Source organism: Acromyrmex echinatior, chromosome 1, assembly GCF_024713525.1.
Source record: "Acromyrmex echinatior isolate Ae372 chromosome 1, ASM2471352v2, whole genome shotgun sequence".
NCBI lineage: Eukaryota > Metazoa > Arthropoda > Insecta > Hymenoptera > Formicidae > Acromyrmex > Acromyrmex echinatior.
In genome coordinates this window covers 27,091,796-27,116,002 of record NC_141852.1, presented here as the reverse complement: position 1 = coordinate 27,116,002, position 24,207 = coordinate 27,091,796, and the positions used below count along the sequence as shown (strand labels likewise).

Below are 24,207 nucleotides of genomic sequence, written 5' to 3'. Positions count from 1 at the left end.
GTCCCTCGAGAGATAGAGTTATAAATTTCTAACACTTTCGCAACGCAGCCCGGAATATTTTCAATAAACGGCGGTTTCCCTGTTCATTCCTTCGTGTGCAAACTATGAAAGGTTGACGTGATTAATAAACTCGTTCACTGTTTAATTATATACGTTTTGTAGCAATGCTGACACGAGATACTCAAAACTTTCTCTCTTATAATAAAGTTTGGGAAACGCGAGACAGTTGTTTCGGAAAGAAAAATAATCAAATGCAAATTTTTGCGCTACATTTCAGAAACCAATGTAGAACGCGATCGAATTTATCAACATTAAAAAATTTGAAATATAAAATATCGGCAAAACCTCATCGCGTTTTACAGATCGGCTAATCCTTCTGTCGACAACTTTATTTCTCAACAACGCGGTGAAACTTTAGTCCGATAATCCCTGAGAGTTGTCACGAAGCAACTCGGCAAATGAGGGAAGCGTTAACGCGTTAAGTAATCGAGCACCCGAAACGATAAAAAAAAAGTCGTCGGGGAGGCGACGGGAGGGAAAAAAGAAGGAAAAAAGAGCGCGAGAAGTCGCGTGCAGGATACCAGATTATTTCTTCGTGCGGACGATACAACTGCAACAGTCGTAATTCATAACTGGACACTACGATTTTATATACGTGACTTAAAGCAGTTACATTCCTATCTTCTTACTCGTTGCCCTTAGCTTGTTGGGCAAAGTGCTTTGGTCGGCGACGTCAAGAGGATTAGAACTTTCATCGGTCTTGCCGAGTCGTGCCGGCAAAGCAGGGACAAAAGCTTATAGTTTAAAAAGATCGTTCTTACATCTACTTTAAAAATAAGTTTACTGCACGCCGGCGTAATTTTTCAAAATAATCTCATCATTACTAAATGAGATTCCGTTAAATAGTTTTCGCAATTTTGTTAATGCTCCTGCTAGACGCTTAAGTTGATATCGATGCGATTATGCTTTCCCGTTACAATGTATTGCGTGAAATCTCTCGTAAAATATCTAACACGATATCAATTATTATATATAAAAATAAAAGTTATATATAAAATAAAAGTTTGATGAAATAAAAAAGATATAAGATGTAATAAAAGTAAATTGTGTAATCACACGATATAAATCTTTTCTAAATAAAACAATGTATTATTTTCGAAATTTTTTTGATTACGCAACGACGATCAATTTACAAGTGGATTAATTTGTTTCAAATATTATTAGGCGCGCAACTAAGTTCTCGCTGTTATTTTGATGGAAATGCACAGATCGAAATAACAGCGAGAACTTAGTTGCGCACCTAATATTTGCGATAAATAAAATTTATTTAAACAATGCGATGTAAAAAATTCACGCTGCGTTAAAAGTCATATATGAATTTTGTGTACGTCTGATTTAAGGATCTCAATTCTCTTATCTCTTTCGCGCTAATTGAAATGTTATTTTGTCGTAAAACACTATAATCGTTCTTATCGCGAGTTAAGGTACAAAACAAAAACCGCGATACTGGAGATATATAGCACCATCATTCATCGATTATTATATCTCCATCTCCATTCTCCCGAACTTGGCAAAACCAATCAACGTCGGAGCAGTCAGGCAGAGGTTGCACGCGCAAACTTTCGTTTCTCAAAAGTTTCCTTTCGCTCCCACGCGTTCCGTCAATTAATTAGATGCGTTTAGCTCGAGTGGCATTTCTCTTTCAGAGTTTCCCTGAGGCTTTCCGCTGCATGCGGACCGACCGGAGGGGAAAGTTTCGTTGCTGGTTTCGCATCGGTTGGCTGAATCGGGTTAGACAATAAAACGCGGTCGATATTACGAGTGCGACATAGAGTGTCGTCCAACGAACCCGGCACTTGCTGTAATAAGTACAAACGCCAAGATATATTTACTTCCAACGGAGCGAAGGAATTTGCATCATATAAATAATATACTCCGAGAGCAAGTAGATTTGAATGAAACTTATATTATGTATTTTTTTTTCATAGTACAATCGTTAATATGTAAAGTGCGACGCAACGGATTTCTTCTATCCAACGATACTACGTTCCATTCGTAAAAAAATAAATTGTAATTTAGGCAGCGAATGATAAAAAACGTATCTTTACTTAATATTGAGTTTCTTAATAGTATGAAATTATTAAAGTACTAAAAAAAATACATTGCAGGTTTCAATCATAGAAATTTTGAAAACAATTTTTTTCAACGTTCCTTTTTTCACGCATTTTCCTAAAAATAATCTTATCAGCTCCAATGAATAATATTACATTGTGGATGAACATATTGAGATAATAGACTTTTGTTCTCGTTAAAAATTAGTATTAAGTTATCATAGTCAAGGCAATCATAAAACAACTTTGGAAAAGTGAGCCAAAGTAATTAAAAAGTTATAGATTATAAAATCAGCTGATGAGGGAATAAAAATGAAAATTGAATCTAAAGGATCCGTACATCACGTTCGAAGCGATTTCACGCTCGAGTGCGCCAGGCGACAATTATACCGGAGGAACTTTCATCGGTTTTACCTTTTACCGGAAGGAAGAGCATTGGTTGGGATGTAAACAGCCGCTCCGCGGTGACGGTAATGAAAATGCGCCTTTGACAATGTCGTTCGTCATAAAATAATCTCAGAAACGCGGAACCCGGGGACGAGTCTTCTCCTCTGAGTCTCTCAAATAACGTTCCCCCGAGCGTTTGTTCTTTTCTCTCGTCGGCTTCCTCCTCCACTATCATCCCGGTGCGGTGCAGCACAGCGTTCTTTACCCGCTCCTGCTCGGCTGGTCCGAGCAGGGCGAGCCACTTCTTTTACTTCCTAGCATCCGGTACGGCAATTCCAGAGCCTCCAGAAATGGAATTTATTTTTCCTCTCGACTTTGGAAGGTACGGCTTCGGTGATTTACCGATATGATTCCGAGAAGGAGAAGGAAATGACGGACGAGGGAGCCGAAACACGAGAGGTGGTCGATGATATCGCTTTACTTTTATAACGTTGCGTTTACCGGAGGAGAGCCAATAGATCGGTTTCCAAGACTTCCCACCTTTTTGTAGACATCAGATTTTATCTCTTCATTAAAAACTTTCAGCTATTTTCTCGAATCTGCTTCGAAACTAAATTGCGCTTTTCTTCCGTTAGTTCTAGAGTTTACGAACTACCTCGATATATTTTGTTTTCCGAACTCACGATACGGTTCTCTTGCTGCGCTTGGCTTTCTCCTACGGTTTAAAACCATGTCCATCACTACCCAGAAAGCCATCTAACAAGCAACGAAGGAATACTGGACAGGAAAACGATACCGTATTCTTGACGCCCGCAATGTCGATATCGAAAATCAATAATTTAATGTGTGCAAGGCCGTCGGCGATTTATACTTAATTATCAGCGATAAATCCCGCAGTGCTTGGCATTGCGACGTGGAAAATCCATGAGACGACCGTCGAACCGTATCTTCGTGCTGTAGTCTCGATCGTCGCTTAATTCCATGGCTTCGTTGCTAGGTATCCACCGTAATTTCGCAACGGCGGAGATTACTTGCGCGGAACGAGACCGACTGCAAAATGGACCGACCAACTCCCAGAGTACGTAGTCGAGGGACGTACGTACGTACGTAGGTTGGTTGGTTGCTCGCTATTCGCCTGCTTCAATCTAAGTCCTAAGACGTGGCGGAGCTGAACCGAGAACTAAACCGGCCCACGAAGAACGCGTCGTGCAAAAACAGGAAATTCGTCGTCTGAAAGCCGCATGTTGTGGAGCCTCGGGCAGAATCGCATTTTCGTGGCTGGTTCGTAGCTGCTATTGCTCTCGAAGTGCGCCACCTAAGAGGTGAGATCGATTCGGGTGGCCCCTCCCGTAGCCTCTTGTTCCATGCACTTCCGCACTCACCCCAACGCTCTTTGCACTACTTCTCTCTTTCTCTCTCTCTCTCTCTCTTCCTTACTCTCTTCTCGTATGCAAGGCCTCCCGCTTGAATGGAGACAATACCCGCGAATGCGCTGACAGTTTCTCGCGGTGTTGACACGCTGTTCGTCAAACATTCTAACGGGTTCTATCAGGCGTAAACGCGATTTCGCATTCGACATGCGAACTTTGTACTTAGGGGGTATGAGGGAGGAGGTACTGAGAACCCTCGGGCGATTATTCGAGCGCATAGATAAACTTCGGCTCAATATACGTGAACGAGGACTCGTGTTCAAAATTAGTCGACGGATAAATGCAATCGATCGATACTTTCGCTTATACTTTGCGCTCGAATGTATTGTAAAATAGAGCAGAATGTAAAATGAAACATTAATTATGCTAAGTAAAATTCTATGCTCTATAATATAGGTTAATAATTAATTTTTGTTAATTTTTTTTATTACGTTTAAAACTTTGTATAACTTTGTAACTTACATCAAAGACTAAAATCTATTGTTTTTATTCCTTGCAATATATAGTAATCGTTCCTCAGAGTTACGTTGGATTTCGTTGTTCGAAAACTCAGGCTATGAAAGAGAAATCAAAAACTTTGGCAATTTATATACCGAGAGTTACGTCAGCGAAGTAGATGAAGAGAAATAGATCAAGTCGGATCGTAAACGTGAATGTTATTGTGATTCGTTGTCGCATTTCACGATGTCCCTCCGACTTGCTATTATTCGGCATTGCGAAGATCGATAGAGACCCAGAACTGGAAGGTATGCAGAAGGAAAGCTATAGAGAACGTAGAGACGCCTCTAACAACCTTTTGGCGAGGATTCACTATTCATCAAATATCTTAATGATGTTTAACCTATGTAAATCGACATAATCGTGGTAGATAAGATGTTGCGAAATTGCAGACGAATGTATACGTAGAAATATAATTAGAGCCGCCGAGCATATAGCAGAGCACGTATCTCGCGTCTGAATTTCACATTATTCACAAAGATTAAAATGCACAAAGTAAAGAATACACACACACACACACACACACACATATATATATATCACCAGATGATACTTTTTATCTTTTTACAGAAAGTGTACGCCGAAAAAAATGAAGAATACAGAAATTTAAATCTCTCGACGAGACTTTCGTAATTTCGTAATAATATATTCTGAAATAAATTTTATTTCAAAGAGCTTGAAGTAATATTAATACATATTACTTCCTTCCCATATGAGGGACTGCGATTGCGTGCCTTAAAATTACGCGACTACGAAATGATTATAATGCGTAAGCACGAGCGGCGCAATATGCTGTTAAACGATAACCGCATCTGACGCTCCATGTAATAACCATATTCGTGTTGCATACGAAGACGCATAATTACAACGTTTAAGTAAGTAATTTCCAAATTAGGGATTTTTTTTTTCCGTGTAACGTGTACTAATCTCGAAAAGTTCATAGAATAATTTTTATAATCAACGTTTTATAATCAAATGTGCGGCATGAGTCCGCGATTCATTGAGCGCAAAGTGGAGAAGAATCAATATATTAATGCATTGTATGTTTCTGCACGATTTCGAAATTGATTTAATCTGCATGGTTCCCCGCATGCAAAGCTCCGGGTCATTGGCGGTTAAAGTGCGAAGAGTCAATTTTCCCAGTATAACAACTTGTTGTTGATCATACGTTTATCGTACATGTCAATAGATGGTAATTACATTGGCACCTATCTCGTCATATCGCGTTCAAACTTCTATTCCACGTGAAAGCTGTAAAATTTTCAATCAAGTATTTTATGCTTGAAAAAGAAAAAAACAAATATGGAGTTAACTACTTTTCTCACAACATTAGAGATTCCATCGATAGACGACTATTGTGAGGAATAATTATCGGAGATAACAAACGTAGTCTCGTAATCCGTGATTTGCGTGGCAACGAGCGCCTGAATGATCAACGCTGCTGCTGCTGCTGCTGCTGCTGCACGTTGGGTATCCTTGCTCGTGAGATCTATAGCCTTACATACTGTTTGTGTCACTTCGACGCGGATTCAGAATGCAATCTCTACGTCATGCGCGCCGTATGAGACATTGCCGTCGAAATGGGAACAATAGGTAGACGCTTCCCTTCCTGCCGAATTTTCACTGTATATCTATCGTCGTAACGGTACGCCAATAGTGACTGCATCTGGATCGCTATAATGCCACGTGAGAGAGAGAGAGAGAGAGAGAGAGAGAGAGACGCGTGCCGTATGTTGCGAACCGATGTTTGCGAATATGCGCGAGCAGCGATGCCGCAGCTTTACTCGAATGACGAGTGGTTCTAATCAACGTTACCGCTTATTACAGCGTTATATCGACGCGAACCGCGACACGACGGCTCGTAGACGATATTCGTGCATTATAGGATTGGTTGGATTATATATATAGGGACGACGCAGCTAGAATCCAGCTGTACCATCCGACATTTCTGCGGTAGCGGATAGTTTAATTACGTTGTTAACGATCAATTCGGGATGGCCCCCTACAGCATACCGCAATTATTTCCCCTTCCTCGACTAATGACGCCGAAGAAATCAACACATACATGAGACAATGCATTGGGGAACACGATGCTTTAACAGAATTACACGTATCAATGCCACGCATATATAGAAGGTATGCAGGAACGGTATATACGTCTTTATTCGTTAGTGTAAATCAATGACAAATCTCGCGGCACTGATATAGAGATGTGCGCTTTCCTGCGTTCAAGTTGTGATGTAAATCCGTCATGCAGAGAGAATCGCGCGCAAATCACAGTTAAACGATCTGATTATGGATTATTCCGATTACGAAGGTGTAAATGAAGACTCGTACGTGACCTCTCATCGGATCGTGGCCGATGACTCGGTTGGAGGTATCAAGTAACTAGCGCCTCGATATCGGAGCAATTTATGCTGTCGCTTTTCCGTTCCGAGTTCGCGAGCTCATCTTTACAGGAAAGCGATGAATACATCCATGAGTGCAAATACTGTCCAAACACATTTATACGAGAATCTCTTTCTTTTCGTTTCTCTCGTTTTCTCTCGCGTGAGAGATGTATCATTGAGCTAAAGATTTTCGCGAACAAACGATATCGGATGAACTTTCGATTTATATTATATCAACCCCAGGCGCGCGCGCGCGCATTTCCTTTCTCCCGTGTCTCGTAATTCTTCGTTCAGATATCGATAGGAATTCCGGCCAACTTATGCGAGAGAGAGTTCTAGGGAAGCCACCGTTCGAGTAAAAGCGTTGGACTTTAGTTCTCGAAAAGCTGACTCGATATCGTTCGTGATCAACGACGCGTGCAAGCGGTCAAAGGTAAATGTATTTCGACTTTGTCAGCGAAAAATTCTCTCCCCGCGCATCGTTTCTACCGACAAATTTAGCGGGCACAATTTTCATCCGCGTGATTTGATCACGAATCCCGTACTGGATTACCGTCGGTCACATCTGAAAGCTCATAGCTATGCGAGATGGGAGATCCTATTAGATAAATGATGCATAAAAAAGTACCTATAATACGATAAAATAAAATTAAAGTCGAAATCGAAATGGAAGTTTCGCTACACTTACGCGCGCGTATACTTTCGTATTCATCGGTTAAAAAATGTTCATTTCACGGAACGAAAGTTTGGATTGATTCAAGCGCTTTGTAACGAGCGTGGGACTCTTGGCGTTCTCACAGCTAAATTCACTAACGAACTCATATGAACTAAAGCAACTCTTGTCATCTCTCTATTAAAATAATTAAAGTTGTTTTTAACTACGGTTCCTTTCCGTCGCAGCAGTTATCATGGACGTTGACTCAGCTATTCGCGTAGGAATTAAACGGGAACGAAAAGAAGGAGAACAAATGTTTTGAGCGATGGCGATTGCGCGTCATTACACCGAGTCTCAATTAAACGGACAGTAATGGCTGGTGTTCGCGGCGTGGATTTTTCGCTTCGACGAATATCGGAATAAAACTCAAAACGCTTTCGCTCTCGTTTCACACTTCGAGAATTCTATATTTGGCTTTGGCAGTGACTTCCAATAAAAATTTGCGAAGACTTGGCAACCAGCAAAACTCTCCAGGAGACCAACAACCTTAACTTGTTTCCGAGCCAAAGGAAGTAATGACATTGTATTATTTGTACCAATCATCAAAGTTCCTAACGTAATGATTTCGACAGCCCGATAATAGAAAAATCTAATTGCTCTCTCTCTCTCTCTCTCTCTCTCTCTCTCTCTCTCTCTCTCTTTTTCTCTCTTTCTTTCACGACTGAAAAAAGAACTATAGACCGGATGCTTATCAACGTTATTCATGTGCCAACTATATCGTGGTATTCTTGTGGTTTCGTCCTTACGCTCTTGAACACTGTTCGTAAGTACATATATACACGTGCGGGGTCTATATATATATATATATGTGTGTGTGTATGCGTAAGATGTGCAGGACGTTCCTCTCTTGTAATCTTTCACCCACAGACAGTACAATCCGAACCAAGAAGACTAGTAATCATTTCGAAATAGTAATATTAATAATCGCTAAATCATACTTAATTTCGCAGAAACTTTTCAAATTACAGCAAAAAAACAAAGATTATAACGAAATGGCTATTTAAATGTTCGTCAAAGAAGCCGATACATCGAAGAATTTGTGGTCGAAAAGTTGCACGGTTTGTAACAGCCTGTACACACATCCGTACATGGCATGTATATGCCAAGGTAATGAGAATATGTACCAAGGAACGCCCAGAAACAAGATAGTCGAGATGCGCTTTGCGGGTGCCGGAGGTCACGGAAGTAGCTGAGAGCACGTGCTGTCACAGTGCGCTCGTTGGCATCGCTAACTGCTGCACTATCATCACATCGCATTCTGCTTACGAATATGTATGCTTACGAATATCTTGCTGCGAAGCGAGGCACGTGATTATCCGGAATTTTATGGCATGGCCGACGGAAACAAATGATGTATCTATCATGGCCGCCGTTCAATTTACGCTAACGACGCTTCGTAGAATCATTTTATCCAGGAGTAAAATTAGACAGGGTGTTGTATTCGCGAAAATGCGCAGTAACAAAATAATGACGTCCACGCGTTTCGCGGACTAAATGCAGTTGACGTAAATGTAACGTTTGATGATTCGATTTTATTTTTTTGAATTTTTATACGATATATTTCATATATTTGACGTCTTAGAAAAATGAAAGTCGCGCCAACATTTTTAGGGACGATTTTGGATTGATCGTGCCGCCATATTACGAGCAATAAAACACCTTGTCTAATTCCGTCATGATTTCATTCTTGTTGTTTATCAAAAGTTAAACAAGGATAAAAGTCGAGAGCGTGAAACCGCGGTCTATGTACATCTTTCGATTTCACTGTTACTTTAGCGAGGTAAATGGGCTTGAATTAAGTTTGATCACTTGAGACAATTGAAACGAGTGTATCAATTGGAATCATCACGAAAAATTCACGCTCTATAATAAATCCATCAAGTTCGCCCAAAATATTGATATAGAAAAATTTTTTTGTTTGATATTTTAAATATATCTATGTAATCTGTGGTAACTCTTTTAGGTAACATTTTATAATACAAACATTATCAATTTAATTGCGGTATAATTTAAAGCATAAAATAACGCAAGAGTTTATAACGTATTATACATCATAGCTGCAACTCATTAGCATCATTATTATTCATAGGTTGTCATTATCAACTCGCTTATAACGAATAAAATTATTATGCATTATGCGCGCTCTCTAAAATTTAACTGATCTCATTAGGGATTATCACAGTGGTCTGATAATTCGAAATTCTGATTCATCACAAGCGAATAGCACACTATTAACTTTTTGTGTGGTATCGCGTTGATAGTGTCAAATTGCAACTTGTATATTTTTAACGCTGCGTAGCGAAGCAATCGAGTCTCAAGTTAAAATTACATTGTGGCACGCACTTGGGCAAGAAAATTGAATACGAAGGAGCTGCTCGTTGCCGTACGCAAAGCAACGCGGCGTGAAAACTGGTGGAAACCCACGGGATGCGTTGCGCCATCAAGGAAACTCACAGAAGAGACTCTAACGTCTCTCGTGTCCTTTCCGTACATTCTCCGCGAATTGCAAAAAGATACCATCACCGCAGCCCGTAATAAGAAGCGTCGCCCTGTCGCGGATATGTTTTGTATGACAGAATGCCGTCCAGGATGCTTCTGTCGAGTAGCGAACGCTAAATAACGGAGAACACGCAATCTCTTACGCTCTTCGCGATTCACTATGGCGCGAATTTGCCACTGCTCATGTAAAGAGCTCTTCAAGATTACGGTTATAACGCGTGTTTTCAGGTGAAAAGTTTTCCCGACGGTGTTTCTCTTGCGAATAAAGTATAGAAGAATAAAATTCCCGCGCATCTTATGCAGATTCGTCAAAATGAATTTTCACCAGACAATGCGTGAACTCAGCCCTCAGATTTCAAGACCTATTGTCCAATGTTCACTTCGCGGGTATTTCATTTAGCTGTATAGTGGTATATCCCCCTACCATTGCTCATTTCAATTTCACCTCGCGAAGAAATGTCGCGCGACTCTAACCGAGCTTAAATCGGCTTAAGACGGCTTACGGAGTGTACACGACGACGTTTCTGTCTTGCACGGATCACTCGTGAAGAGACTCCTCGTCGTGTATTGATCCCTCCGTCGAGTATTCCCGATGCTGCCTCAATTTAAATGGCAATTATCCGTGAGTGGAAAAAGTCGTTAGATTAAAAGTTATAACTACGATCGAGTGGCTGCGGGTATACAGTCGATTAGGCGTGTTTCGCGACCCCGAAATGGATTAACGGAAAATTGCTTCCGTCGAGTCTGCACACGCCGGTTGTAAACGCATGCAAGATTATATCGAATTTTTCGTCCATTGCGAGAAATACTTTTTTATGGGGTCAAACAGAATTTATATCTATATATATAATTACTATATTATTAGAATTACATATTTTTGGAGTTGCAATTCGCGAAACGTGCAATTGATACGGCAAGCTTTGCGTACGTAAGGCGACAATTGGAATACGGTAAGTTCATTAAAAGACTCGAGCGTTCGATCGTAGGAGCTGCAAAGACGGGTTAAGCTTAACTTCCGGTACAGAAATGGTCGCCTAATGGCGGTAACTAAGTGGTACTTTAGTGCCATAATTAATAGTAACGTTTAGTGTCCCGTTGTAACGATAAATGTTGTAATTAGAGTAGCGCGAGTAGTTAGATGCGCGTGCACGGTATATTAGCGTTATGTAACAGCTTGTTGTACACGCCGTTCGCCTTTCCAGTATGTTTATCCGTATGCATCTGGCACACAATAACTACTTGTATGAATCGCGCGACTATGTGATCGTCCTAACGAAACGCGTTTAACCAAGAATAATCCGATTATCAGATTAATTATGGTCCGATTAACGACATTCTTTATACCGTAAAATTAACGTTGTTAATAAACCGGAGTATTGATACCTGTAATATTGCTATTAAACCCGTTTACACGCGATACACGTTTCGAGTATAATTCTTTCAAAAACGCGTTTGCAGTCCGATCACATTAAATTATCCAATTTATCGTACGGTTCAACAGACATTAATTAAATCTAAAGGACATGCATTGTGTCCTTCTTTCGCAAAATACAATTATTCGTTCGAAAGATAGATATTTTAAGCTGTATTCCGCAATACCGTGATTTCATCAGCAATTAGAGTCAAATTAATTTAATAATTATTCTCTGGCAATGAGATAAAATACGAATTCATTGTGCATACAACTATGTATGTACATTGATACTCGAATGCTCGTGTATACACTGATATTTTAGCGTTTCATCAATGCAAAAAAGATAAAATATGACTTTTTAAAATTATTTTCATTTTTTAATTATTTAGCATTAAAAGTTTATTTATATAAAACCATCGCACGATACGTAGTTACTTTTAATTACTCGTTACTTGAATACTGTAACGGCACAAGTTAAGAGAGAGAAAGTGGATGCTTTTGCCATCAGAAATGTTTGGATAAAACATTGGCCAACTATTACCAGGGACGGCTGTTTAATCATCTTGGTGTACAATTTAATCACGTAACGAACAGGACGACGAGCTACCGGCTCTTATGCGCTTGGAACAAGGACCGGCCGGGACGTGTTTCGTAAACCTCGTAAACGTGGCACGGCCATTATAGTCCACTGCGAGTCCAAATTTCACGCTCGATAAACAGCGAGCACCACCGGCCGCGCGTGTATCCGGCAATACCTGCGCTTGCGAGCTCGACTAGGGTTAACGCCGGCGTACAAAAAGAAATATCGGAATGTAACCCCGGAATCAGTTCGCCGATCAATTGCAGCGATTGTCGTTACAGGAATCCACGGTGCGGTGCGGATGGAATTGAAAGGGCTTTTGCCATCCGGTTAGAAATTGGAGGAAATCCGCGATGCAACGGATTGTACGTGTAGGCTGCATAACTACGATTACCTTTTGCGGCTAGCTAAATGGACTCGAACGTTATTGTGATTATCGTTTCCTTACAACGATGCCAAGTTCTGAATGCAATTACGAAGCGTGGTACAATCAACCGCAACGGGGTTTAACGCGAATATAATTCAACCGCCCCTGTTCCGGTGCGGTTCTGTTTGCGCGACTCGTTTTAATAAAGTGCAAATTCCGCGCGGTTGGAACTCGTAACTCTGTCCCCAGTGTCCCACTGACTCTCCCTCCTGCCAACGCGTATCCTCTCGTCCCGGTACCTCGAGACATATTCCTAGAACGTGACTGCAATAATTGTACTCTATTACTAGCCCAAATTATACCAAATTATACGTTGCTTCTCCTACGCTTCTCTTAATCAAGGAATAATTTCTCATTCGCCTATCTCTCAAAGAAAAAAAAAAATACGTGCGCGCGCACATCTGGAAATGTATTTATGCAATGAAATGGAAAAAAAGAATGGAACTTTTAAAATCTTTCTACTTTTGCTTACCTTTGCCGTCACCGAGTTCTTTTGCCCGCTGCGCCCCGAGTGTCGCAGAGGAAGTACAAACCAGCCACCAAAACGTACGCAGCAACATCATTATCACTTTACCGTAGATATTATGTTCACCGAGATGTGCTTTGTTACCGGTCTCTTTGTGTTTGTGTGTCTTGCAGAACGCGTTACGCTTCTACCATTCGGAGCTTTGACGTTTTGGCAGGCGCGAAAGACAATGAAGATGTGTGACCTCGGTGTCGATCATCTGCGCGAACTTAAAAACTTACTGTCACAACGAGCTCGCACGTTACGGGAATACATACATTGCTTTCAAGTAGACAACTTTGCGATCAAATTGGTAACAGAATTAATGCGAAAGCTGCCGAGTCAAATCGTGGACCGTTCAGAGTTCGCGTAATTAAATTCTTTGATTGCCTCGAAGAAAATATTGCCGAGTCAAATATCAAGCATCTTGAAAATCTAGAGCAAACGAACGAGCTATGAAAGAGCGAATTAACGAGATGTACAAGATTAACGATAATATATTTTGTCGATTTGGATTTAGCAATTAAGGAATGAACGTACTTTCAGTTGAAACTATCTTTCCTTCTGTAGACGTGTGTCTTTTTTGTAAACAAGTTTTTCAGGAACTAGGAACTAAACGGATCAATCTGTTTTCATCAATTCGTTTCACAGATCAGAAGTGTCCGATCTCTCTCTCGTTCTTCACTCGAAGAAATTGGCTCGTCGATAATATAAGTAGTCACCACTCAGACCGAACTTCTTCTGGTCAGATGTTATTCAGACTTTCACCACGGTGACGAGGGTCTTGTATATACGCGATCTAGCCAAGAATCCAATTGACCTACGGAACCCTTAATAAAGTTGATGTTCCTCAGGGTACGAAAGTAATAAAGAAAGAATAAAGCTTCCTTGCGGGCACCCAGAGCGACAAAGAGACGCAATCATACAAAGTTCTCGATGCTCAACTATGCTTCTTATTACGATTCTGCTATACAGGTGTACACACGACGAGGAAAAAAAAAAAAACAAGAATTCGAAATGTTAATTATTCGGTGACGCTACCGAATGATTTTACTAGCAATAAAAATGGGGTTGGAACATGATTATAATAAACTTCGTAATTACTAAGGGAATTACGTGTTGGAATTTGAGAAAAAAATAGAGTACGCGGATATCGCGAGGAAAACTCTAAGGAACGAACAGGGAAGTCACGAATTACGTCTTCCTCCCTTCAGATAACGAGCGAAAATCGCTCGTTCTCTTCGATTCACTCTTTGCGCTAATCGGCGAACCTTTCGAACTTTGGGCAACTGACTGGACCGACGACCGACGAATAGCGCGGAGTGTCGGTACGTGTTTTATATATATATAATATATGTACGTATGTACACGTACGTAGGTGTATGCGCGTATGTACGCCTTTATGTATATCCAGCACTGATTACGAATACGAGTGCAGATGTATACGCGTGCAATTCCGTCTGGACCGAAACTGAGCGACGAACATGCGGCGCGCGAACGCGAATGCCCGGCGTGCAAGCCGAGACTGCGCCCTCCAACGTTTCTCCATAATACACGTACACTCCTTCCCTCTCTCCCTAAACGCCCGTTCTCCCGCTACCGGCAGCACCCCTTGCCGTACACTAACCCCCCTTTCCCCTGCGACCGAGACCGCCGCCCCTGACTTACCTCGAGAGTGCAATATCCACCCTCTCTCTCTCTCTCTCTCCTCTCGTTATCCTTCCTCCCGCATCTCCTCGATAATTCCAGATTTCTACAGCTGACCGAGATACAAACCGAGCGCTCGATTTCTGTGCGATCGCATTCTTCAGGATGATAGGAACTAATATTGTGTTTTTATATATATTTTCGTTTCCTATAATACACCCATTATTATTGGTTTTGAAACATATTACTTTTAATTAAAAACCTACTGAAATTTCAGAATGAATGCAAGTCTTTACTTATGTAGCAATGATTTTATTTATAACGTTATAAATTTTTGAGAATGAACATAGGGAGCTTCTTGATTGAAATATGAAGATTTGCATTCCTATGTATAATATATTGTGTATATATATATATTATTGATATTTATGCGTTTATAATTCGATATAAGGGATTTTCAGTTCTACCATGGAGAAAAATATACTACTTAATACATATAAAATATGCACGAGACAATATCGAAATAATTAATAACGTTATTAACGAATGTGAATATTGTTTTTATAATGACGTCGATGAGAATAATATCCATATCTTTTTCGTCCGATATTGTAATATATACTCGGTGCTATCGGATAACTGCGCGCTGTTTAAATTCCCTGTATATATTCTACGTAATAAATCAGAAATATGTATATAAAATTGTCATACGTACGTTTCTCCATGCTAGCACTACGACCATCATGAGAGGCCGATAATTTAAAATCAACGATGGATAATTCGAGATTTTTTTTTTTCTCACTTTAAATCGATAACTATTGTATATGTATAATTTTTTAAACTCACCATCGCTTTAATCTTTCAACTATTCGATGTATTTGCATAATTATTCTCTTACACGTTATTTTTGGGCGTCGTTATTAATATTAAAACAATTATTTTAATATTAAAACAATTATTATTTAATTTGGTTTCATATGCGGAAGTAGAAAAAATATACAATATTAACTGGACACTCGATAAATTCCGCAGTTGGTCAAGTGATCGGGATTCTAGAAACGTGTGCAGCGTACGAACTAGGTGACTATGCGACCTGGTGACTCGAATCCTTGATCGTTTGTCGTATGCTTTGATAGGTGAGACAGCACGTGCTGTATGATCGAGTAACATATGTCACGAAGGGCAGAAGGGTTTCTCACCTAACCGACTTACTTTTGTTGCTGCACGTTTTTAAATTTCGTTACACACTACAAAAAAATCATTAAGAAATTGCTGACATACATTTAACTTAATTAAATAAATTGACTTTTCCACCATTGCGTTTCCCGTATAAGATTCTAGACGCGTAAAACATTCTCGCTATAAAAGAAAACCTGGTATGGAATTTATTAAAGTCCGTCACTAGAGAGGCAATGCGGTAAGTCTCAGACATCTTGTATGTTGTAAATAAAATGGATCTCTTTACATACTGGATGTTTTCCATCCCCGTCACTATAGAAAATTCTGGATTCCTATATCTCAGTTGTACTGCACACTCGTTGCCTGCTCAGCAAGAAAACTCTCAAAGAAGATTCGAGTGGGAACGTGACCCGATAACATCGTTCTTGGATCATTTTGTCACGCGAGCGTGAAGATCGATTTATGCCTTCGTATTTTATGCATTACGGACAGCTTTTACTACCTTGGAACTCGCCAAAATTTTCTGAGACATGGGACGGCACGTATCGCTGTATAGCCAGAATTTCTTCCTTCTCGATGCAATCGATAAGAATTGAGAATACACCGAGTCGTTCGCCGCGTTCACAAATCAACAAAAGAACGTAAATAGCTAATTTCCCGTTTCTAAAAATATTTCGCAATCATTCATAAAATATAAGAATTAACAGTCTCGATACGATGGACGTAAAACACAATGTTTTACGATGCTGAGTCGCGCACGTATGTCTTACATCATCGTCTCATCAGAATTGTTAATTCAATTTGCGCTCGTTTAACACAGCCGTATCATTTATCTTCATTAATGACTTAATTTATTGTCTAAACGATTCTTCATTTCAGGAGGATGTGAAGAAAGAAGTCGTGTTCTTCTCTTTCAAAGGACACACTATGTACGTTTCGCTCGAACAACCAAGTTCTTCGGACTATCGAACAACATGACCGAGATTTCCTTCGACAAAGCCATCCGCCAACACAAAACCATTTACGTCGCGTGAGCTCGATGACTTTAGATTTTTACTGGCTGTCGCGAGCAGGTCCTCGACCTCCCTCCCGTCGTGTCGCCCTTTAAAACAACGATTCTCACTAGAAATCGAACGTCTCTGTCTTTACAAAAATCCTTTCGCGAGCCGGTGATCAAGGTGTAAAGATTGTAGAAATTTCGCTTCTTTCAAGAATGGCAGCAAATATAACGGCAGTCGATAGATAGCGTTAATTAAATACCGGTGGGTGAATCGCCGGGCTTCGGATGATTTATCGCGTCCGCTCGTCTTCCATTTCTCTCAACGTTCCGTACGGATTCCGTAACCAGATCAAAGACTGGAGGCACCACGCGAGACGAGATCACGGAGTAAGCCATGATAAATTCAACGTCCCGCGGATGCTCGGACTGACCATAAATCGAGATCGCTCGCGCGACGTGGCCGCGTTTCTGGATACCGGTTGGTGTAACACGCGTAGGCCGCCTGGTATACCGTGTATGTTTACGATGTCTTTCGGCGATAACCAACCGTGAGATTGTAAAATACGAACTTTTTTGCCAAAATAACCACGATTGATTTATATTTCGGTGGTGTAAAAGGCCATAGTAAAACATAAATAAACTAGGGGGAAAAAAAAGAGGTCCTTCGGAGCTTTTCACTTTGCATGTGTCCTTTTTAGACATGGTCAAATTCCACAAAGATTCAACCCGCTTTTAAATTTCTCGAGAAATGAATCAGATAGTCTGCTTTCTGCCTCCATTATCGCTTCTTACGGAAACGAGGTTCCTCGGGAGGAGTCGAGCGTTAACTTCTTTCGAATGCAGATAAGATGCGATGGAACGTAAAATATAAACGCAAGATACTATGAATTTCTAGTAGCGTAATAACGTCGGATCTTAAAGGACTTTGCTTTGTGCACGACTTGGGAGAATAAGTCGCGATGCATTTTGATACTCCGGCTAATGTTAACAACGCGTTTGCTATAAAAGCCGACCAGTTTTATTCTACATGGATACATTAACGCGGAGATGTGCTCTCTCACTTACTGCAAAATACGACTGCTGTTACTGCCACTCAGCAAATGGTTTACGCTTGAACTTGGATCAGCCTTTGAGCGTAAACTCGATTTTCGTTGTAACTCGCCATAATGCCGAATGCGTTTCATGAAACTCGATTTACGTATAGCTCTTAGACGAAGATTCAGTATCACGAGACTCAGTTTTGCGCGCTTTTCCCCTTCCTTCCATCCTTAAAAAAAAAAAAAATAGATAAATGTATCAATTGATAATGACGTTATACCGCGTCCTCGTATTAAAGCTTATTGTACTTTATCGCATTACCTTTCGGCGTGCCAGCAACGATCGATCCGGCCTACAATTGCACACCTCTCTTCAACAGAGACTCTTGACACAGAATTCTAGCGACCGTCCGTTATAATTTGCTTCCGGTATCGCGAGTATTGAACTCATGTAGTCCGACCGGCTATTCTAAATCAATTGCTGATCGATCGGTCGGTTGGTTGGTCGGTCAGTCGGTTGATCGGGCAATCATTCGATCGGTCGGTCGGTTGGTTGGTCGACTTGTGATGAGAGCGCAAATGTACGCTCAACGACGAACGGATAGCAATCGTAGTGCCAGCCGGCGATACGCTCGCACTCGAACTTCGTTTAGTTGTTTTCAAACAGGGTGTATAATAAATTCGATTATCCACGACCGACGAATCGTTCGGCCTATGTACATACAGTACATCGAATTTGTCACGATTGATAGTTCCCGGTCTCCGATACGATCGTGTCACGCAGGAAAAAATGATTGATTACGCTATCCATGCATTATTGTTATGCGCGCGCGGCAATGCCAAAAAGCGTCCCATTAAACCATTACGTGAAAAAAATTAACGTTCCGCCCATGATCGATCAGGCGTTTCCGTTAAATCGAATTGAGAAGCGTTTCGCGCGTCGTTCGCAGTGTCATTCGTGCCGATCACAATTTTGAGGTATAGTTCTCTCTGTCCTCGCCAAATAATCGGCAATATATTTATAAACGTTTATCATAGATCTGTCAGTTATTGTTATATAACTCGGGCAGCATCGAACTGTACCTTGTATAATTACTCATATTTTATAATAATATTAGGTGCGCAACTAAGTTCTCGCTGTTATTTTGATAGCATTTTTATCAAAATAACAGCGAGAACTTAGTTGCGCACCTAATATAAATATTTTGGTTTACACTACGATCAATTACGCATTACGCTATATCGATATTTTATTAGAACATTGTTACAACATACGTTTGCTTAAAAATCGCAAAATCCTTTATCCTTCAACGATAGTACGAGTATATACAAAAGATTTAATTACAGTTGTACTTTTAGCTAATTGGATTTGCAGTCTATTTTGAGTACATCGTAAATATAGCCATATTGAATCTCACAACCATTCTCACAGATGCACCGTCCGACGCACTGAGAAATGCGGATGTGGTACTCTGCATTCGCGCAGGAAGACATTATCGGTGTTGAACTGCGTTATTCTAAACGGCTTCGAGGAAGTAGGTCGAAAGATAAATAAGCATTAGCGAGAGAAGAATAAAATATGTTGTTTGTACTCCATGTAAAACAATATTACCGGTTATTGGATTTTAAACTAGATGATAACAAGTAGTAGAACTGCGATAAAATATTTAATAAACCACTTCAGCATTCCTCTGTTCGCAGCTTCTAGAATCCTTCATAAATGTCAATTATTTCTCGCCCCCCTCCCCTCCCTCCATACCCATCCCTCCAAGATCTTTATCTTTGGTTAAAATTGGTTTATATCTGCATGATGAATGGCCATAAAATGGAAAATGCCCGCGGAAACGTTCCGTGCTGGCAATTATTGTTTTTCACACCGCTCGGGCGTCAGAAGCTGGGGTTAAAGTTCCCGCTCTCATATCCTCGACCAAAGAGGCTCGCGGGATTGAATGGCAACCATGAAAACCATCGAGGCTCGAACTTTTTCTTTCTTGAAACGGAAATAATTTGAATAGTCGCTACGATGACGAAAAACTTTTTCCGCGGGTAGTTCTGGAATCGGCCGCATATTATTATCAGGCTCGGAGGTCCGTGAACCATCAAGCTCCTCCTCTTTCCCTCTCGGTGATCTTTATCGATTCGACTACGCGGAGAAAAGCGTGGAAAAGCGTCGCGCAAGAAATGTTGCAGAAAGTAACTAAATCGTAGCTCAGCGTACTCTCCCGCACATAAAAAGAATCCTTTCGACGCTCTCTCATTAAATGTTGGATTATCTATAATTGGCTGGCAAAGAGGACGTGAGAGGCACCGGTCTGCACCAATTTGCCAAGAAAGGGGATAACGACGAGGATGCGAACTAAAGATGAAAAAAACGTTGAAGGATACGTATACAGCTCACGTTGCGGTCTCTTCCGAGGCGCTCCGGAACAAACAGAATGAAAGCTTCCCGCCTTTGTGCTCTATAACCCGATCTCTTTATCGCGGGAAATATTCTTTAAGCGTAGAGAATAAAACGGAAGTAAAAGTTGGGGGTAGTGAATGGGTGCCTGTTGGCATGTCTCGCAAGTATACGTGCGAGTAGAAGAGACGGAAAATAAGTCAGAATGAGACAAACGATCGAAAGATGTAGAGAGAAACAATACCAATGACCGAGTTGAGACGTGAGACTAGTGCGGTCGTTGAAGATAACGATTCAGGCAATGGGATAGAGAAGAGTAGAGGAAGTTGATTAAATAGTATAAGTATTTCACGTGATAAATTTCCAGAATGTCTTTCCACGAGCTTGGAGCGAATTCTTATCGATTAAAAATTTCAAACCAAAGCGTTTAATGGAAATCATTGAATGTTGGTGAACGCACGTGAAATACGTGGTAATTAAATGGAATAACCGCACGCTTTACAATCCCACTAGGTGGGTATATATTGATAGGCAACAATACGAAGGATATGCGTTCTCACTAAGTACCCGTTAATATCAACGATGTGTATACATGTATAATAGTTCCGCACATCATCCCACTATCGGCTGGCCTAACGAGGTAATGTAGTTGCAACAACTATTTCGGAGCAACCATCCTGGGCTCCACGTCGTGCGCCACAACCGGGTGCTCGCTGCGTGAAGCTTGTGCGGTTGGTCGTTAGTGCTCGGCTAATTTCGAGTTACCATCGTCAATTTAAATTATCGTTATATCGACAAATCTCGATCGAACATGAACGCTTGGTGAACGTAACAAACGGAATTTTCACACGGAAAAAAGAAAGGGTAAATGATAATTGGTAGACGCTTGGCTATTTACACCAAACTTTCTTTCAATAGAACAATTTTTATCAACTTTAATTGTACTTCCAGAAACACAAGAGCCGCGATTACTTTCAATTTCAAATTGCCTTAGGGTGTCTGAAAGAATCAGTGTAGAGAGAGAGAGAGAGAGAGAGAGGGGCAAAGATAGACAGAGATAGAGAGAGAGAGAGATATCTAAAAAGAAAATAATTCTTTTTTTAAAAAATAGATTCTCTGCAGAGATGTTTTAATATCAATAAATTACAAATTCGATTTTCTCTCGCAGCCGATACTTACGTAACATACATTTTACATTAATAGATAATAACGCATTCCATCAAAAATGCCAATAATTTTCAAGACCGTAAGTCCGCACTTCAAAAGCGAAAACGCAATTTCGAGGTTCTGAGGCGGAAAGCACTACTCGAAAGAAGTATTAGAGACAAAAAGGAAAGATTAAGCGCCAGCATGTTGTCTCCAGATGTGGTTTCCTGGTGTGCTAGTCCCTGTGCCCTGGTGGGCACACACGTCCATGAACTATACTTGGCCGCATAACACGGGCTTTGTCTACCGCGAAGCAATAAGGCGACACAGGAGCTTGAAAGGACTCTAATTACGTCAGAGGATTAACTTCGTATAATGGTACGACTGAATCGGAACAGTAACTCGCACCTGTTTGTCCAGCTATGATTTAACATAGCTATTTAACACCGATACTATTGTATTATCTCAATTTTTTGTCTAGAGAGTATTATACACATTTAGTAAATAAAAGAAATGAAATTTAGTGTAACTAAAATGGTATTAATATTATAATAATATTCTTCCTCGAACATTCATTCCTCTGAAATAAATAATATAAATGTAATTATAACAGTAATAAAATCAATGATATTTTATCCCATTGTATTTCTTTTTCCCGAATTTATATGTTTATAGTAATTCCCTCGTTCCTTTTATCAAAGGTTATGACTTATGATTAACATTAATTAATCATGCGCAACCGCAATTTAATCACTTATATTTTCCAACAGCAAATCCGATTATAGGTATGTATATCCGCCAAACGATGTTTTATATTCATTGCGTTGCGACAGGTCGGTTTCAATTTCTTCCACTGATACTGACACTGATGCAAATGCTGGGTGTCCAAGAAAAAAGGATGCTTTTTCACACGAGCTACCATCAGCATGAAGCCCGCAAATTCCACACCGGTTTCTCCTCTGTGGTTCTATCACGGATAGTAATTTCCAGGCGCGGCATTTGCGTTTTAAGCCGCTTAATGCGCGAGAAGAGAATTTGCCAGGAATTTAATCAACTCGGCCGAACGTTGATTGCCAAATGGCAATTATCGTGTTCGCGACCGTCAGAGAGTCTTGTCGTTAAACACGACAGAGTGTTTGACACCTTCCTTCTTACTAGCAACATCGACACCAACGACGACGGACACGTCGGAAAGTCATTTCTAAAGGAAGACTAAGTCGCAGAGGAATAATAACGAGACGTAGTTATCGATGGATTAATGGGAAAAATTGCCTATCGATCTACAAAGTAAAGAGTGAATGGAGATTTGGTTTAAAGGTTATTGACTGTCAAGTGCGCGTTGCTTTAAAATTACATTTGACGCAACACCTTCATCTAATATATTGATATATCAGCCAGTTAAAATATATAATGTACATTTATTATATCATCAATTGCAAAATAAGATTTTTATAACGTTCTCTGTTTTTTTATTTCTCCAATTTCTTTGGCTTCACTTAAAAAAATTCAATAATTCTTGCTTAAGAAAAAAGGAAAATCTTATATAAAGTAATATTATGAGGTAAAATATGTCAAGATATGAAACAAGATATTAACTGTCACATGTACTTAATTTGCATCTAATTCTGTACTTTATTACCTCGGTCGTGCATAAATATAGAATAATCATTAAACTTTTATATATTCGGATATATTCTAAAATTATGCATAAAAATACGAGATAAAATTTAATTAATATTAAAATTATGGCCAAATGTAGATAATGTAACGCGTATATCTCTTTTCGTGATCAAAAATTATCAAACATTTTTCGCTGCGTCATGTTTAAGATATCGCGATGGATCACATCAAACCCACTGCTCTGCTTCCATTCACTTTTTCTCCTCGTTGTATTCTCCTTCGGAAGTATCGAGCTGATTGGAACGTGCAAAATGAAAGAGGTAAGGAGAAGAGGACGAAGATACTTTACTCCACTTTCAAACAGCACATAAAGTGACGAACTTTGTCTTCATGAACCTGGCACACCGATTGTATTTTCTAGGAGCAGGAACTCTTCTCTAGAAAAAGGCAAGAGGTGAGTATCTTTGAGAGAAAAATCGTCGCTTGATAGAGCAACAATGCTCGTGCACTTGTATTAGCCCTATATAAACCAAATCTCCATTCACTCTTCACTTTGAAGATCGACAGGCAATTTTTCCCATTAATCCATCGATAACTACGTCTCGTTATTATTCCTCTGCGACGGAAGCGCGCGACTTCGTCTCTCTTTAGAAATGACTTTCCGACGTGTCCGTCGTCGTTGGTGTCGATGTTGCTAGTAAGAAGGAAGGTGTCAAATACTCCGTCGTGTTTAACGACAAGAGTCTCTGACGGTCGCGAATACGATAATTAGCCACGTACCATCCTTTTGATGTTACAGGTCACAGTAGATATTGAACGTTTCACGAACGCTGTACAGGAAAACTCGATCGAATGCGTTACACACGCCTTGCATCGTTCGTTCGATAGTGTCGAGTAGATGCAATTTTCTGCCACTGGCGTGAAAATTAACGTTTCTTTGCGCTGCAGTAAAAATGTGCTCGCGCGCATCTAGCAACTAAACGCACGCATGACTTCCGTTAGACCGTCATCCACCGTGTCAATTGATCTGGATGCGGCAGAGAAGCGTAACCAGAAATACTTTGGTCCAGTAAATGGGTAAATGGACGCATCTATTTTATCCAAGCCGCGGCAATTAGTGAAAATACCCTTTTCACGCTTCGCTAGGAACACCTGCGCACACTTTATTCCTTGCGTACGAGAGCTAATAGATCGACTCGTTACTCGCGTTTACGATCGGCTCGC

The 24,207-nt window shown here is 40.4% G+C and overlaps 1 protein-coding gene and 1 long non-coding RNA gene across 3 annotated transcripts in view; one reads left to right on the top strand and one right to left on the bottom strand.

Annotated features, from left to right (window-relative positions):
- Sol1 (CUB domain-containing protein Sol1) overlaps positions 1 to 24,207 on the bottom strand; it is a 251,776-nt gene that overhangs the window by 83,054 nt on the left and 144,515 nt on the right. The gene's annotated exons all lie outside the window — the stretch shown is intronic.
- Positions 1 to 24,207, top strand: part of LOC105148210 (uncharacterized) — a 130,141-nt gene that overhangs the window by 88,697 nt on the left and 17,237 nt on the right. The window contains exon 5 of one of the 2 annotated variants that reach the window (XR_015545282.1): positions 16,662 to 19,515. The exons of the other annotated variant lie outside the window; for it this stretch is intronic. This is a non-coding gene — a long non-coding RNA (uncharacterized LOC105148210). Of the gene's footprint in view, positions 1 to 16,661; positions 19,516 to 24,207 lie in introns of those variants that run through there. 2 annotated transcript variants of the gene reach the window in all.